This window comes from Rhinopithecus roxellana, chromosome 4, assembly GCF_007565055.1.
Source record: "Rhinopithecus roxellana isolate Shanxi Qingling chromosome 4, ASM756505v1, whole genome shotgun sequence".
In the NCBI taxonomy this organism is placed as follows: Eukaryota; Metazoa; Chordata; class Mammalia; order Primates; family Cercopithecidae; genus Rhinopithecus; species Rhinopithecus roxellana.
This window is the reverse complement of record NC_044552.1, coordinates 30408245-30420351: the sequence shown is the minus strand read 5'-3', so window position 1 is coordinate 30420351 and position 12107 is coordinate 30408245. Positions and strand designations below refer to the sequence as shown.

The 12107-nt window shown below is 48.2% G+C and overlaps 1 protein-coding gene across 1 annotated transcript in view; it reads left to right on the top strand.

Annotated features, from left to right (window-relative positions):
- Positions 1 to 12107, top strand: part of CPNE5 (copine 5) — a 98352-nt gene that overhangs the window by 47277 nt on the left and 38968 nt on the right. The gene's annotated exons all lie outside the window — the stretch shown is intronic.

Below are 12107 nucleotides of genomic sequence, written 5' to 3'. Positions count from 1 at the left end.
TGATTAACAATAATGATAAAGTATCATAATGGTGATGGTCAGTATTTGTCAAGAAATAGGCACTTTACATAAGTTATCGCTGCTCTTGACAATCATCCTAAGAAGTAGGTACTAAAATGTTACTCCCATTCTATGGATGGGGAAATTGAGGCTCAGAGAGGCAAAGTCACCTGTTCAAGGAAGACAAGCAGCAGAGCCAAGATTCTACTCCAGGTCAGCTTGATTCTAAGATCTGGGCTCAGCCCCGAAACCGCTGCTATCTTAGGTTACTAAGAGTGGCTATAAAAGTGGGAAAGTGGTGGAGCTTGGAGAGAAGAGGAGGAGGCTGGGACAGACGCAGGGAGGGGCAGGGTGCAAGCGTAAACAAAGCCTGGGCTACCCTGGGAACACAGCTTCCCACGGGGCTGGGAGGGATGACCAGGAGAAACAAGATTTTCCTACCTTCCTGGGAGGTCAGTGCTACGGATCAGCTGTCGATCAATATTTACCCTACTAGAAATTTAAACAGAATTTTAAAAAATGTATGTATTAATTCCTTTAAAAATAACAATAGTTGAACCCATTATGGGTCAACATAAATAACATATATTTTGAGGTCGGGTGCAGTGGCTCATGAGATTGCAGTCTCAGCTCACTGCAGCCTCTGCACTCCAGCCTAGGTGACAGAGCGAGACTCCGTCTCAAAAAATAAATAAATAAAATAACACATTTTGAAAAACAACAATAACTTACAATAATCATTTAATGAGAAGAGTGGCCATGTTTTACATTTTTGCAAATCTCCTTAATGTCTGACTTAATGGAAGACATCCAGATTCTCATGGCTGCTTCTGTAGTCAATCTATTGTGAAATCCCTCGGATAACCTCTGGAAAACTCTTCATCTTTGCATTATTATGAAAATCGTTTTGACCCCAAAGATCCCCCGGGGTTCCTGGTCCATACTTTGAGAGCTGCTGGTATTGAGATATAACAGTGTTAGAGAACATTAATTGAGTCATTATTTTGGGCCATACACTGTGCTAAGCGGTTTACATGTATTGACTTACTTATCTAAGGTATTATAATACATAATGTAGTGTGTAGTATGATGTGTTATAATATCTGATGAATTATGGTCCTCATTAATTTTCCTCACTTTTATAGATAAGGAAACCGAAGCACAGAGAGGTTAAGTGACCTGTCCAGGGTCACGCAGCCACTGAGTAGAAGAGATTTGAATCTTGGCAGTTTGCTTATAGAGCCAAGGTCTTTAACTACTGGGCTGTGGTGTTACAAACTCTGTTTCCAAGGACTTCCAGTGGAAGACTAAGACACATGAACACAGAATCGATAGTATAGGGCAGTATAGAGATGACCAAAGAAATTCATATGCAACTGCTCACCCTGGTTGCTCTGCTTATCTGTTTATCTCAGTGGATCTGAAGGCACTTGGCAGTGGGAATGAACCCCACCCAATGTGTACACCCGGGGCAGGACTCGGGGTGCAGTAGGCGTTCCTAAGGACCCATCACGAATATGTGACTGAATGCTTAGAAAGCACAGACCTTGTGTTCAGCACCAGGTCATGGACAAAACACACATGTCCGCTGAGGATCTGGATGCCACTGGAGTTCAGACAAGGGAGAGAATTCAGTTACCCTGTGGAAGAGAGCAGTTGCAGCTCCCAGAGCCTCCGTTCTCCACCTGCAGCTTGGCGCTGATAGGGTTAAAGGAGTTCATGAATGTGAGTGTGTCTAACAGATGCCTAGGAAAGGGTGCATCTGAATTCCTTGAACCTAAATTCAGTGTTTCCCCAAGCTTCTAACCCAGCTGGTGACTTTCTTCCTAGTTTATAACCAAATAAAGTCACATACATGAAAGCGCTTTGGAAATTCTAACGCTCTAGACAATGCTGGTGGCCGTTACTGGTCTAGCATTCCAGGGGTTGGTAAGCAGTCTTAGGTTTAATACCTATCAGGTATTAAACCCTCCCTCTTCCTCCTTCTTCCCCAGTCCTCCCTACTCCTTCACCCAGGGATGGCAGCAGTTTTCTTGATTTAAGCTGTTCCAGCACAAGGGGTCTATGTCGGAGGCAGGGAGCGCCCTCCCTTCCTCCTGAGATTGTCAGCTCCTTTTCTTCTGGGGCATCTTTAGCTGAGTTCTGTCTCTCCCTAGAATCCTTGCAAGGAAAAGAGACTAATTCCCAGCATCTGGCTGAATTAAAATAATTACATCTGAACAGCTTTGCTTCGTCTTTCCAGCTCAGCATTCAGTGGGAGGATCAAAGGAAGAGGGTGGGGTCTGAGAGATGATTTTTCACCAGAGCAGGGCTTCCTGCTCAAATGAATACATTTTGCCGAAGTAGACAAACCCTCTCTTCATCCATGGGGACGGCGTGGGCGGATGGGAACCAGCAAAGGATGACAGTGGACTCCAGCGTGTCACCAGCATAGTTTGACAGGTTATAGAAAAGCCTTGTTCATCTGGAATTTAAATGCCAAAGAAGTTCCCACAGTCAGAATTTGATCCAAATACTATCGAATGGTACTTGATGTTGGCAATGATGAGGCTGGTCTCCCGAAAGGCCTTCTGAATCACCCAAGGTTCAGTGCTGCTCAGCAGTAAAGCGATTGTTACTGCCTGTAATACTGGCCAACATTTGTTTACCGAGACTCTCTTATTTAGTCTTATTTGATTCTGACCGCAGGGCTAGGTGGCTGGGTAGGTGTGAGTGGCCCTGTTTTATGGATGCAGAGAAGTTAGTGGCCTGCCTAAGATTGCTGGGATTCTAGCTCAGGCCTTGGACTCCTAATCCTCAGTCTTTCCCTCACCCTTGGAGCCTCCAGCCCTCACAGTACAGGGAGCAGTCACCGACCTTCTGTTCCTTGTGGGGCTATTGCCCTCAACAGGCAGGCTGGCTTTGAGCAGTGGAGGCTGGAGTTCATGCCTATAATCCCAGCACTTTGAGAGGCCGAGCAAGGCAGGAGAATAGCTTGAGCTCAAGAGTTCGATACCAGCCTGGACATCGCAGTGAGAACCCCCTGATCATCTCTACAAAAAAAATTTTTTTTAATTAGCAGGGCGTGGTGGTGCATGCCTGTGGTCCCAGCTACTCAGAAGGCTGGGGCAGGAGGGTCACTTGAGCTTGGGAGGTCATAGCTGCAGTGAACCATGATTGCACCACTGCACTGAAGCCTAGGGAACGGAGTGAGACCTTGTCCAAAAAAAAAAGAAAAGTAGGGCTTGTTGTCAATACAGAGGGTTGGATAGCTCTTTGCCCTTCACTTCCCAGCCCCTTGGTTCCCCCTAGAGACCTGTCAGCCACCCAGACCTGCGTTGCTCTGGAGTCAGGACTTTCCAGCTCAGGATAATATGTCCATACCACCTCCTAGTCAGGTCCCTCCACCCAACTGGCCATCCCAGCCAGGATAGTGGTGGTGGTCACGGAGGAGGCAGTGATGGAGTGTGCCTCACCTCTCTTGAGCAAAAGGAGTTAGAACTTCACACCATAACTGCCCCTGGGGGCCTCGCCACCCCTTAGATGTCACCAGCGTGCTCATGTATTCTTTCATTTCAGTTCAGAAAATATGCTTTGACTGAGTCCCTGCTCTCCCGGAATTTTTAATTTAGTGTGAGAGATGGAAATGCCAACCAGCAATCACATTAGAGCAGTGGTCCTTAGCCCTGGTAGATCCAGTGCCTCTTCTTACAACAACTATTTGATCAGACTCTTGACTATCCTGAAGGAAAATGTATAGATTCTATGTAATATGCCAATATATAGAGACAGGTGGGAGAATGAGCCCTTCCAGTTACCTGGGGAAGATTGGTCCAGGCAGACAGAACAGCCTGTGCAAAGGCCCTGGGGCAGGAGTGATGGATGATGAGTCAGAAAGATGAGACTGTAGGTGCTGATGGTGGGAGTCGTGGCCAGATTGTGTGGGACCTCAGAGCTGGGGAACTTAGCAGCCTGGATCCCAACACAATCAAAACTTTCACTGTTCCAAAGACAAGCTTCAGGGAGAGGCCAGTTTCTGTACCTGAGAGATGAGGGCAGAGGGAAGAGCCATGGAGAAAGAGAGATGAGAAGGAAAAGTCAGGTTAAGTGGGGGAGGTGGTGAAGGTTCTTCGAGACTCAGAAGTATGCAGGTTGATACATAGGAGAGACGTGTGTTGTGACTGGGACCGATATGAGCATCCTGTGTAACCAGCATTCAAACATCACCCTTCTTAAGGTTAGTTTGAAATTTTTTGGTCTTAGAAAGAATTTATCTGGCCTTAAAAACCAAAGCAAAACAAAAACATTTTTTCCTGATGCTAAAAAAAATAACATGTTCATTATGAACAAGTTGGAAAATATAGAAAAATGTAAGTAGCATGGAAAAATCACTCAGAGATAATCACTGTTGACGTTTTGATGTGCTTCCTCCAAGGCTTTCTTTGAGTGTCCATGTACATAATTTTTCTTATAATTGATGTAATATAGTATCTAGTTTTATAGCCTGCCTTTTCCTATATCATTATACATTTTTAGAAAACATGTAGTTGATAGCTGCATATTATTTCTCTATTGTATGGATGGGGCTATAATTTATCAAAGCTGTTCTTTTTAGGAAACAATATAAACAATACTGTAGTGAAGCATCCTCATATCCAAATCGTCCTGTTTTTCTTTTGAACTTCAGTTGATGGATTTTGGTTAGTATCCCAGAAACACAGGCTCAATGGGTGGGAGGGAAAACGGTCAATCTGGGGTTTTTAGCCTCTGAATGACCAAATCAACAGATGCACAACTGATTGGATTGTTTGGGAAGTCCGTCATTAATAAACAAAGAAAAGCCAGCTTGGCCTCAACATGGTTATTACAGTCAATGCATAAAGACAGGCCCAGCCTCTCAGACCAGCTTCTGTGCCCACCATCTGTGTATGAATAACCTCCAGCCTGTGGGGTGTTCACTGACGTCCCAGGTTTCCTGCTTCTGCCGTCCTATCCCATGAGCCCAGCTCCAGCCTCTTCTTCCTAGAGGGTCCTACTCACAGAATCACCCCCAGCTCCTGGTGTGTTTCCTCCTGCTGGAGTGCTGAATTTCAGAGTTGTGACTAATGATTCCTTTTCTTTTTCATTGATGTCTTATTTTTTTCTGACTAAAAAAGATAATATGTTAATTCTAGGAGATTTGGAAAATCCAGCACATTTTAAGGAGAAGACAATAAATGTACTGTGGCCCCAACCATCTATCTAAAAGCTCTTCTTTTTAATTTTTTTTTTTTTTTTTTTTTTTTGAGATGGAGTCTTGCTCTGTCACCCAGGCTGGAGTGCAGTGGCACGGTCTTGGCTCACTGCAACCTCCACCTCCTGTGTTAAAGCAGTTCTCCTGCCTCAGCTTCCCGAGTATCTGGGATTATAGGCGTACATCACCACACCTGGCTAATTTTTGTATTTTTAGTAGAGACAGCGTTTCACCATGTTGGCCCGGGCTGGTTTTGAACTCCTGACCTCAAGTGATCCGCCCACCTCGGCCTCCCAAAGTGCTGGGATTACAGGCGTGAGCCACAGCGCCCGGCCTAAATTTTTTAAATTGTTATTTTTTTAGAGATGGAGGTCTCACTATGTTGCCCAGGCTGGTCTCAAACTCCTGGCCTCAAGTCATACTACCATCTCAGCCTTCTGAGTAGCTCGGATTCCAGGTATGAGCCACTGTTCCTGGCTTTAAAGGTGCTTCTTAGGGCATGTAAGTTGTAGGGCACGGTGATTAAGAACTTAGGCTTTGGATCCAGACCAAAAGCCACTGCTTACTCCCTGTGTGACCCTGGCCTTTTCTATGCCTCTGCTTCACTTATAAAATGTCTTCATTTAAAATTTTGATATAGCTTTTGCATTGATTTTGATTTTTTCAATGTCACATTAAACATTTTTTTTTGATGACTGAGATTTTGGGCCCCCTTTAAATTTGACACTCACCTCATACTTGTTCTGAATCTGGAAGCTGCCAGTGAGACCCAACAGCCTTCTTCTGTTCTCCTCCTGCTGGGGGTTGCTGCCCTGTCCCCAGCCTTCAGCTCACCTGCTAACTCCCCCCTACCCACTGGCCTGACCTCTAACCTTCACAGCCCTCTTCAGGGCAGGGAGGGCTAAGGCTGCCAGAGCAGGCCAGGCCGCCCTGGAGAGCAAGGCTGTTTGCTATTGTCTCCCCAGCAGCCCCATTAACATGCGGAGAGATGCAAATGGAGGCAATCCTGATGTTTTCAAAGAACTTAATATGTTTTTTAAAAAGATAGGGTGAAAGACAGAAATTGCAGGAAATTATATATTGCAGGAGTTGCTTTATCTTCTCTGTGATTGATTCCAGTGATGCTTCTGGTGGGAATGGAGTTTCTTTTTTTCTTTTTCTTTCTTTTTTTCCCCTCTCTCTCTCTCTTTGTTTTTGAGATGGAGTCGCCCAGGCTGGAGTGCAGTGGCCTGATCATGGCTCACTGCAGCCTCCACCTCTCGGGCTCAATCCTTCCACCTCATCCTCCTGAGTAGCTGGGACTACAGGCGCACACCACCACACCTGGCTATTTTTATGTATTTTTAGTAGAGATGGGGTTTCACCATGTTGTCCAGGCTGGTCTTGAGATCCTGGGCTCAGGCGATCCTCCCACTTCGGCCTCCCAAAGTGCTGAGACTACAGTTGTGCGCCATCATGCCTGGCCAAGGGGATGGCGTTTCATGAGAGCAGAGAGCATGGCTCTCAGGCTGAGGCTGCCAAACAGCTGAACCTCTGACCCTCAGCCAGAATTTGCTGGTCTGTTATCCTGCTGGTCCTGTCCATCTTATTGCCACTTTCTCCAGCCTCTTCTTGGGTTCACACCTATATCAAGGGGTTGAACTATTCACAAGCTCCCACTTGTTTCTATGACTGTTGACGAAAGGCAGAGCAACCTTCCAAAGCGCAGCCCCCAGGCGGTTAGTTACACACTCTTGGTCTCAAGGACTTCCTTGTGGCATGGGTACCCATGAGGGAGGAAGTTTGCCTTCGTTTCAGTCTAGAAATTTCTCTGAAGGTCTGTTTTATCCCCCACGGATTCTACAATGGTGCAACAACACAGATGATCATAGTGGGCTTTTGGTAAATGTTCCTGAGTCTAGATTGTGTTAGGGAGGGCAGATAAGGCTAAGGAACAAAATCAGCCACCAACCCCCAGCAATGCCTCACTTATCTGCCATCAGGGTTAGGGGGAGAAAGTGTGGCACACTGGCGAATTTTTCCAGTTAGCTGAGTTTCAGAGCCAGTCTTTTTTTTTTTTAATTTTAACTAGTTTGCACAGAGGCCTTTCTAAAACGGATTTCACACTTCTCTGACTTCTCAAACTGAGGTTAGAATGTAATTAAACTTATCTTGATGATTTGAGGTCATCATTTGGAATCTCAGTTATTAATCTTTGGAGCCAGACTGTCTTGTTCCCATCTCAGCGCCTCTTACTAGCTGTGTGACTTCAAGCAAGGGTGTTAGCCTCTCTGTGCTTTGGTTTCCTCATCTTTAAAATGGGAATAATAGCCAGGTGCGGTGGCTCACGTCTATAATTCCAGCACTTTGGGAGGCTGAAGTGGGCAGATTGCGTGACCTCGGGAGTTCAAGACCAGCCTGGGCAACATAACAAGACCCTGTCTCTGCAAAAAAATTTAAAAATCTAGCTGGGCATGGAGCATGGTGGCGCACATCTTCTCAGGAGGCTAAGGCAGGGGGATCGCTTGAGCCCAGGAGGTTGAGGCTGTGGTGAGCAGAGATCGCACCACTGCACTCCAGCCTGGGTGACAGAGGGAGAGAGAGAGACCTTGTCTGAAAAACAAAAAAGGAATAATAACAGTGCCTCCCTCATAGGGTTGTTGAAAGGATTCAGTGAATTAATACATATAACATTATATCTACCTACTATAGCACGTACTAGGTAGAACCATTTTTTTTTTTTTTTTTTTACTTTTATTGCAAGTTCAGGCGTATATGTACAGGTTTGTTATGTAGGTTAACTTGTGTTATGGGGGTTTGTTGTGCAGATTATTTCATCACCCAGGTGTTAAGTCTAGTACCCAGTAGTTATTTTTCCTGATCCTCTCCTTCTTCCCACCCTCCACCATCCGATGGGCCCCAGTGTGTGTTGCTCCCCGCTGTGTGTCTTTGTGGGTAGACCCATGTGATATTGCCATTTTCATAGGCAAACAACAGCTGATTATTGGCAGTTTCATACGGTTCACCCCAGTATGAGGTGGCACTCTGCAAGTGTTACCTCCTGCTCTGTGTGAGACACTGTGGACCAGGATGTGACACAGGCCATCTCCTTTCGCCTTCTCCACAGGCTTACAAGGGGGCACTATTTTTCTACGTTACCCAGCCTCAGAGAGGTTAAGTTACCCACAGGGGGCTGCTCAGCGGGGAGGTGGCAGAGCTAGGATTCCAACCAGGTGGCCCTTGGCTCCTTTGTGCCGTTTTGTGTGTGTGTGTGTGTGTGTGTGTGTGTGTGTGTGTGTTTTCATTTTATTATTTGAGACAGTCTCCCTCTTGCTGCCCAGGCTGGAGTGTAGTGGCGCGATCTCGGCTCACTGCAACCTCCACCTCCCAAGTTCTAACGATTCTCCTGCCTCAGCCTCCCGAGTAGCTGGGACTACAGGCATGAGCCACCACACCCGGCTAATTTTTGTATTTTTAGTAGAGACAGGGTTTTGCCATATTGGCCAGGCTGGTCTCAAACTCCTGAGCTCAGGTGATCCATCCGCCTCCGCCTCCCAAAGTGCTGGGATTACAGGCGTGAGCCACCCCGCCCAGCCCTTTGTCCGCCTCGGCCTCCCAAAGTGCTGGGATTACAGGCGTGAGCCACCCCGCCCAGCCCTTTGTCCGCCTCGGCCTCCCAAAGTGCTGGGATTACAGGCGTGAGCCACCGCGCCCAGCCCTTTGTCCGCCTCGGCCTCCCAAAGTGCTGGGATTACAGGCGTGAGCCACCGCGCCCAGCCCTTTGTCCGCCTCGGCCTCCCAAAGTGCTGGGATTACAGGCGTGAGCCACCCCGCCCAGCCCTTTGTCCGCCTCGGCCTCCCAAAGTGCTGGGATTACAGGCGTGAGCCACCGCGCCCAGCCCTTTGTCCGCCTCGGCCTCCCAAAGTGCTGGGATTACAGGCGTGAGCCACCCCGCCCAGCCCTTTGTCCGCCTCCGCCTCCCAAAGTGCTGGGATTACAGGCGTGAGCCGCCGCGCCCAGCCCTTTGTGCTGTTTTTCGCCATCGGGTGCTAGGCTGAGACAGCAGCCCTCCCAGTAGAGCACTGAACGTCCTGGAACTTACGGCCTGTCAAGTTCTTTTATTCTTTTCTAGTATTTCTCCCCCATTCCTGATCTCACAGGGACTGAGGGCTTCCTAGGAAGCAAAACTAAGAGCTGTTGCCTCTGGGTTTTGTGGCCTCTGTTTTGGTTGTTTCAAGTGTATGCATTTTATAGTCAACCTGTGCAGGCTGAACAGGTCCTGGGTGGCTTGCCTGTGTTTATTCAGGCAAGACTGTCACTCAGGTGACCTCCAGATTCGTGCGAGGTCACAAACCCTGGCCAGGGCTGGGAAGGTTGGGGGGGGGATCCTGGCTTTCCTCACTGTCCCCTGAGAGTGCTCCCCACAAGAGATGGCTATTTCAGTGTTCCCCATGTGGCATCAACTGCTCAACTTAAAAGGATCGTGGTGGTTGTCCCATTCTGCACTCCACAGACGAAGAGACTGAGGCTCTGAGAGCTCGGGTGACCTGCTCAAGGCTATGCAGAGCCAGGACTGAAGCTCTAAGCTCTGAGTTCCTTGCTGGGGCCATCCCCGCTGCTCTCCTGGGCAGAATCTGGGCCTCTTGGTGCTTTTCTGACGCCACTGTGGGTCACCTCTGTGGGAAGGAGACAGGGCCAGCTTCACAGGCGCGTGGCCTGTGTAGTCACACGGGGACCTGTGCTTGGTTTAATGCTCTGCTGTCACTATCTTGAATCTCCTGATTGTTTTTGAACAGAGGGCCCCTCGTTTTCCCTTTGCACTGGGCCCCCCAATTTATATAGCCAGCGAGTCGCCCATCAAGTCCTGGGCCACGTTCCTTTCCCAGGCCATGGATGGGGCTCTCTAGGGGGGCATTTAAAGTACTCCTTCCATCCAGCATGGGACGGGATTAGAATTTTCTCCTGAGGAGGGTGTGCCTGCCCTGCTGCTTTAGAAGCCTAGAGATATTTCTGGAGGGGTAAGAGTGAAAACTCTGAAATCTGACTGTCTGAGTTACGCACTCTAGGACTTTGGGTATATGATTTAACCTCTAAAAACCTCAGTTTCTTCGTCTGTAAAATAGGGAAACAAGAGTTATTTTGTATGGTTGTATAAAGTATGAAGGCTTAACACAGGTCCTAGCATCTAGTAAGTGTTCAGTAAGTCAGCTGTTCTTTTATTCCAGGCCTGAGGTCCTAGATTTCTCTGGAGGCTCAGGGATTCTTGGAGCTTCTAGGGCCTTGGAAGCCCCCAATCCAGCTTCCTTCTTCCTGTCTGGTGGGCGATGATGAGAGGCATAATACAAGCCATCATTACCTGGGCATCTCCTTGGGCAGGTCATTCTGTCTCTAGCACCACCTGTCCTTACAGCCTCTTCCCCATCCCAGGGTAACAGGAATGCAGCCCCTCCCTGCCCACACAAGTCCAGAGTCTGAAGAATCAGCAGATTCTAAAGAAAGCAGGGAAGTGGTGAAATGTAATTTGTTCTCTCTCAGGGGGGCAGAGTGGTATACTGGAAGAGGCATGACTTTGAAAGTAGTTTATTTATGTGTAAATTTTCTGCTTCACCAGTTACCAGCTGGTGATCTCGGGCAAGTCACCTAACTTCTCCAACCTCCAGCTTCCTCATTTGTAAAAAGTAACAAAGGATTATTTTGAGGACTAAATATGATAAGGGGTATAAAGTGCTGAGCTCAGTGACTGTCCTACACAGACGGCATCTAATAAATGTTGAATGAGTGAGTGAGTGAATGAATGAAGGGAGACTGTGTTTGTTGTCATCAGATGTCCCTGAGGGAAGGCATGTGAGGTATTGGAGGTGGGAGTGGGGCAGGGACAGAGGTCACACACACTGTGACTGGGTGGGGGAACAGGTGTTCAAATAATAGCTCACACGCACACAGCGCTATACTCCTATGAACTCATTTTATCCTCATGAGCCTATAAGACAGGCACTGCCATTACCCTCGTTTTACAGGTAGGGAAACTGAGCACAGAGAGGGTGAATAACTTGCCTTAAGTCATGCAGCTAAGGAGGGATGGGACTGGGACTGAAGCAGGCAGCCTGGCTCCAGCAGCCATATTCCTAACCACTGTAGCCACCGCTCAATCTTGTCACTGAGACCTTCGACCTCATGGGAGCTACGTCTTCTTCTCTGCCACTGTTTTGGTCCTCACTGGGCTATGGGTCAGCCTTCTCAAGACACTTCCCCTCATTAAGAGGAAGGAGGATGTGTGAGGGAACAGAGTGACCCCAAGAGCAGGGCAAGTCCTGGCGTCTGGACACCAGAGCCCTGAGCTTAGCCGGTTCGAAGCCGATTTGTCAGGATGCAGAGTTTTCAAATTGCAGAGGCCACACGGGAGGGGTGAAGGGGATGACAGGGACGTCTCTTCCCAATGACCCATTGGCCCCAGCAAGCTGAGGGGCTGAGAGGTCCAGAGATCCGCACCAGGGCCCGGACACCTTCTCTGCGTGTTGGGTCAGCTGGGGCAGGGAGCAGGGCTGGGGACTCAGCAGGTGGGTTCTGCTTGGTGAACTTGGGGAAGCCACTCCCTGCTCTGAGCCTTTGGCTTCTTAGCTGTGAAATGGGCCACAGACCTCACTGTATCTACCTGAGAGCACTGGGTGAGCCTTCTATGAGCTGGTGGGTGTGAAAGTGATGCTGAAACTCGAACTTCCTCCAGGAACCACATGTGGGTGTGAGGCGGTGAGGCAATGTGGCCAGAGAGAGGGCTTTGGGGCTTGCAGATCAAGCTCAGACTGGCCTTGGGTTTGCTCTGTTACCTTTCTGAGCCACTCAGTGAAAGTGTAATGAAACCATGTGTGTTCACATCAAGGGGTTGCCATGTGCCTCACTCTGCCAAGTACGTCACAC